A 6517-nucleotide genomic window follows, 5' to 3' on the forward strand; every position below is an offset into this window, starting at 1 on the left:
TAAAGCTGTGTCTGTGGCCAAATCTCCAGATCTTTCTGAATCTCTCCAAATCGATTCAGAGGCTTCTAATTTGATTTGGAGAAATTAAAGGGTCTCCTGATTCAATTCAGATTCAGATATTTGGCCGCCAAAGAGCCAAATCTCTGCCAAATCGAATCAGGGACCGAAGCTTTACACAGCCCTAACTTACAGCAAATCGTTGTTTGTTAAAAGTATTAAAACTGTTAAAAGGGAAATGGATCTTAAAAACAGTAAAGCAAATGATGTGCATGTCTAGCTCACTATGCATCTAAACATCTTCCTCAGAGGGGCCTTAGTGGACCCCTTCTTTATAGTTTCTTCCTCAGAGCTCCATACTGTCGGCTTGCTTCCTTAGACAGTACCTATTAAATCACTGATCTTCTTTGGATTTAAGCTTCTTTTTAATAGATTATAGCATTTTTGATTGGTTAACTCCTAACTTCAGCAAAACAAGGTTTGCAGCTTCTTGAAGGCTACAGCTTGCAGTTTGCTTCTGATGTGTGTTACTGTATTTTCCTTGCACTGTACCTCAAGGCCAAAGCCCTCACTTTCAGCACTGCGGGGTTCAGTTTTGTTCTGCAGCAGTTGCAGCACTGGGGACTCCATTTTCCCTGTCTCAAGGAGCCAGGGGACATATTCTTGGTTCCTCTCACTCACCAGAACTGGGCTGGGTCAGGTCAGGGACAGAGAAAGTATACGTTTTGCAACTATTAAGATCCACTCTGGATATGATTTCAGAGAGTTCTAATAATAAATGTTTGTTCAACACAGGAGTGTCCAGAGTGGTGTTGCTGAACTCACAACATATCAGCCCCATGGGTTTTTTTTTACGTGTGTGATTTGGTGTTCTGATTCAGGAAGCCATTGTGTTAGGTATACGCACATTGAATTTGTGCATTTGCCTATACACAACCAGCGAGGCAGCTCCCATGTGCTGTAATCACAGCAGGTCAGAGCAGCCATGATCAATTGTGTCTGCTGGAGTGTGATAATTACCGCGCTCCAGCATCTCGTGTATCAGTGTCCCCGCACTTAAAAATGGCAGGGGGGGGGGGGGGGATACTTTAACCAAAGCTCATTTGACGAGCTTAATTAGCGCACCTCCACCAACATTTTTAAGCACAGGGATGCTGATACACGAGATGCTCTGGGTGTTTTAATTAGTGCCCCCCACCCTGAGCCTTATAGCTGCAGGATAAACCTTTCCTCCAGTGTCAGTTATGTCAATAGGGTCATGTAGGAAGCTCTAACAATTCAGTATACATTAACTTCTCAGAACTCAGTTACATACAGCGTTCAGAAAATTGTGACATATAACTAATAATACTGTTGCATATCAGCTCCATGTCTGTCACAGAGCCACTTTTTTAAAGCATTTTAATCTCAAGATGAATTTCATGTATTTATAATTTTCAGAAAACAATCTCATTCAGGTAGACTTGAAATGCTTTTTTTCTTTTTGGAGTTGCAGTGATTGGAGTGAGTTGGAGTGATTACAATGAATCTAAAATTTGGCTCTTTTCTTAATATTGAACATAAATTGTAGCTGTATAACTAGAACACTGGTCTCACACCTCCAAAAACAAAGGCCTACAGGCCTCCAAAAAGCAGGGTTGCCTACTTTCAGGTGAGAGTTTGTGGTTGTAGCTCCCATTTGGAGATGAGCACCTCCCTATCTTCCAGAGGTCAGCAACCTACTCCTGACTGAGGTGTCCTGCATGCTGATTTTCTGGATCCTACTTTTTGGCACCTAATTCCTCCTGCACATTAGTGTAGGGAACTTAGGCCCCCTGCTCAGGACAGGGGCTTCCCCTAGATGTGTTAACCATCTCCCACAAGGGAATCTAAGGGTTACTTTTGACAGCCCCCATTCTCAGCAAAATAATACATCCTCCAGCTGAGTTGGTGTACAACAAACTTTATTAAAAATCTCTAAATATGAATATCGGTAACAATACAGGATAATATAATGCAGATAATGCATTTCACAAATATATATCGAGATATACTTTTACAATGTAATACCTATCAATTTTACAGAAATAAGCTGTCTTACAACTTGGAATCACTGGGCATGTCTACACGAGATGCTTACCTTTGCATTAGCATAGTTTACTGTGAAGTAAGCATGTGCATCTACATGTGTACATGCTTAATATGCAGTAAACCTCCCTAATCCCAGGTAAATTTGCTACCTAAAAATGCAAGCAGTAAATTTATTCAAGGTTAATAACGGTGCCATAGTCCTCATGTAGGCAACTAACTGGGAGCAAAATCTGCTCCTGGTCAGCAGTCCAGCAGGCCAGGCTTTGCTGCAGGAGCCCAGGTGGAGACTATATGGGTCCCTGCCCTGGCAGCAGGGAGCTCCACCAAGTCCCCTCTCCACCACTGCAATTGAGTGGGGGGGTCTGGGAGACCCTTATCTCCCAGCAGTGGTTCCTGGACTACGGGGCCACTTCTGGGAAACCCATATCTGCCAGCAGCAGCCCCACAGTCACAGACCCAGTGCTGGAAGATAAAGGTCTCCCAATAGCAGCCCCATAGTTGTAGACCCACTGCTGAGAGATAAGCAGTGGGTCTGCAACCATGGGGCTGCTACTGGGAGACACCCCCTCCCCTCTGAGCTCCACAGCCATGGAGCTGAGCAGAGAACAAGCTCCTCAACCCCTTTCCAGCATGTGGGTGGGGGCTGGGAACTGGCTTGGTCAGGTACAGGTCTCAACTCCGTGCCCCAATCATGCCCCAATTGAGTGATCGAGGCACGGGGCTTGGAAGAAGCTGCAGGGGTGGGAAAGGTCCCAGCCTCCTGCCCTGATCTGCTGGTGGGGCAGCTAGTAGCTAGCTTGCTGCCTTACCGGTGGATCAGGGCAGGGGGCTGGGATATGCCCCCCTGCAACTGTTTCCAAGTCTAATCAGAGAGCCAAGGCCAGGACCTCCCTGCTGCTGGGGCAGGGGGACATTGTCCCTGCCCCCCCCCCCTCCACCCAGGCCAAGAGACAGCTGTCTCCTGGCTCGGTGCTCCCTGCCAGCCCCTAGGCCAGCACCCAGAGGGAGCTTGGAGCTCCCCCCAATGGTGGCAGGGGCCCATTGCAGGTCTGCAACTTGCAGCAAAGAGCAGCAAATCTGTTCCCTAATCCCACATGTGTAGATTCCTGACCAAAAACACTTATTCCAGAGTATTTTACACCAGAGTAAACTTAGGCTGGAGTAAATGCATGTGTAGATGCACCCACTAAATTTCAAAATCCTAAGAGTAATTTACAGGTGGCCAGCCTATCTGGAAACCTTACCCGAGGTTGCAGGATAAATTCTAAAAAGCATGGGAAGCTCAGCAAAGGATGCAGGAGGAACACATCTCAGAGTACTGACCCTTCCACCCCTTTTCCTCTTCCTCAACAAAAGTTTTAAGATATTACTTAATCAAAGCTAAGACAAATATGGTCCGAAAAGAGATACTCTTGTTTTGTACTGCAGTTGAGCTAGAATATGTTGACCTTTGCCCCTAATCAATACTTAGATGTCTTAAAACTATCCTACCCTTTCAAAGGAAGTTCTCTTACCCATGATTTGGTACCTTTTTAGACTACTTCTCTTCCCTCACTTACGTTAACTTGTCTTAATTTAACTGAACGCAGCCTAAGGCCTAAAACCAGTATAATGCAAGCTGAAAAGTTCAAAATTTAACACAAAAGTCTAGAGTGTCAGATTACCTAGGTATTAGACTCTGCGGTGCTAAGAATTGTATAATCTTAAATCCTCCTGTGAATCTAGCCCAGACCCTTAAAGATACCCCCTGCTTTGAAGTGAACATCAGAATAAGAAAGTCCAAAACCTTGCAAGACAGTCCATAGTGTCCCATGCTGTTTCCAACAAAGTCAATGTCTAACCTCTCTTTGATTCTGAGTCATCAAAATTATTAGTCTCTTTGTTTAATTATTGACACTTGTGTTTCTATTTCATGCTATCAATGGGTGTATCCACACATGCTATTAATGCACAGTAAAGTTACTATGAATTAAAAAAAGAAAGGGTCTACACATGCGCTGGCTTGGGAGAAAATTTGCTCCCAACCAGAGATATTCCTGCCTCCTGCCATTTTCTGCCCCATTGCAGCAGCCAGGGAGAGCTCCAGGATTCCCTGGGTGCCAGCCCAGGGCTGGCAAGTGGCTGATGGACTGCTGTGTCTCAGCCAGGTGGGGATCAGATTCAATCCCCACATATCTGGGAGAGTCATCCCCATGGGGATGCTCGCTGGCAGTCAGGTGGGGATAAAGAGGGTCCTAATGCCCCCACATGGCAGAGAGAAGAGTTGCCCCCACTTGGGGGAGGACAGCCACATTAGATTGGAAGGGTCCCAGTCCCCACGTGGCTGCCAGGCAGCATCCCCACATGGCAGGGGTGCCTCTCCCAGCCACATGGGGAACAGGAACTCCTGATTTCCACATGGCTGTCCCCACCAGACATGGGGGTGTGGTGAGAGCTGTGCTGGCTGCAGGGGCAGCTCTCTCCCTGCCACATGGGGATCAGACCCAATCCCCATCTGGCTGGGATGCAGCAGTCCTGGCTGCCATCTCCCAGCCACGTGAGGATCAGGACAGTTTGGATCCCTACATGGTGGGGAGACGGCTGCCCCTGCAGCCAGCACAGCTCCCAGCACACGGGCCTTAGCCAGGCAGCAGTGGGCCCCCTGCCACCTGGGCTGACTGGGAGTAAATTTCTTCCAGCCGGTATCTACAGTGCCTTACTGTGCAGTAGCTAATGCATATTTAATCTACTGTCTGTATTTTCAGGCAGTCGATAATTGCACATTAGCCTGTTTTACTGTGCAGTAGTCTAGTGCATGGTAACATAGTGACACTTTACTGCATAGTAGATCAGTCTCATGTAGACACACTCAGTGTATCCTATGAAAACCAGGAAACTGTGATAAATAACTTTTACTTACACAGAAAACTGGCTGTTCCAGGAGGTGGTGCTGCAAGACTTTGGTAGATACAAAGACCCCTTTCCCTGTGCATTTTTTTGCAAAATGCCCACTTTGAAATCCATTTGCAAACTCAGGTATCTTACAGACGGTTGGGGTTTTCTATGTGCTGCTTTCCCACTAAGAGCTCTCCCAAATATCTGTCTGTTTTACCTTACTTCAAATTTTTAAGAGCTCTTTTTATATTAAGTTGATGTTTTAAAAAATATACATGTTATGTGCTTGCTTACCACTGGGTCATGACATTGTTTCCTTCCTGCAATCTAAGATTTTAATGTTTTAAAATGTTTTTGGACATTTGACTTGCACAAGCTGCCGTGTAAGTCTGAACAGCAGCAGCAGCAGGCCACATTCCAACATGCTTTCACCTTGAAAGACAGTTTGCATTGTGAATACTTCCACTTGTACATAACACTTTTTTTCCTCCTAGTACTTTTTCCCCCCTTCACTCCCCCCTTCTTTCACTTCATTTTGTTGCCTTGCTGGACATTGTTTGAAGTTTCCTTGGTTGCTATATACATTGCTACAGAATGCGCATGGAAAAGAAGCAACTTGGACTTTGCATTCCAAAGAAAAGTTACTCCATTATCATTGCCACCCTCGCTGTTAAAGCCTTGATAAGCCTGGTGCTTCTTTCTAGCTGTGCTCTTGGTGATGGAAGGGAAAAGTGAGGTCACAAAGGTCACTCATTTTGAATCCAGTGTCAGTGTAATGGAATAAAAGAAGAGATCGTCTTTCCCACATTTAACACCAGCTTCTAATTACAGATCTGAAGTCACGGAAGAGGAATGGCACAGAATAATCTTTTGGCTGCCAGAACATAGGATTTTAGGGTGTAAAAAACAGATAAACCTATTTTGATGGTCAGCCTAATGAGATGAACAAAGCCTGTGCCAAAAGTTTTTTTTTTTGGTTGGGGTGGGGTATGCCCTGATTTACAAACAAGCTCACCCTATGGGTGGTCAGGGGGGTTGGTGCTTTGTCTAGAAGCATCAATACAGAGGGGTGATTTTATAAAATGATGGCCACCCTGTGCTAAGAGTGAAAAAAATAACCTCACTTCAGATCCCCAGTACAAAGCGAGCCTATCTGCCAACACCACACACTGGCATGTCTGTACAATGACAGATACCTCTCAGTATCTGGAATAGTGATATAGAAAGTCTCACCTGAGCTTTAGTTAAACAGCCTGAAAAACATAGAATCGGACATGTGCATAATTAGTATACAATACTCTAGACAAAAGATGGCTGTGAAGATCCTGATGCATCTTTGCTCTTCTGATGCATTAAAGGCCATCCATTCTTTATACCATGAGAACACGTAAGGAGACCATAACAAATCTACAAGTGAGTCTCCGTTTTCAGTTGCGTGTTTTTTGTGAGGTCAACTCTATACAGAAAAGTCAAAATCCTACACCTCCAGTTGTGTTGACACACTTTTAAATAACTTCCCTTGGGGATTGGCTCATATTTCTGACCCTTTAGATATTTGATGCAGTAGAAATTGCGG

This window comes from Crocodylus porosus, unplaced genomic scaffold (assembly GCF_001723895.1).
Source record: "Crocodylus porosus isolate Cpor-Errol unplaced genomic scaffold, CroPor_comp1, whole genome shotgun sequence".
NCBI lineage: Eukaryota > Metazoa > Chordata > Crocodylia > Crocodylidae > Crocodylus > Crocodylus porosus.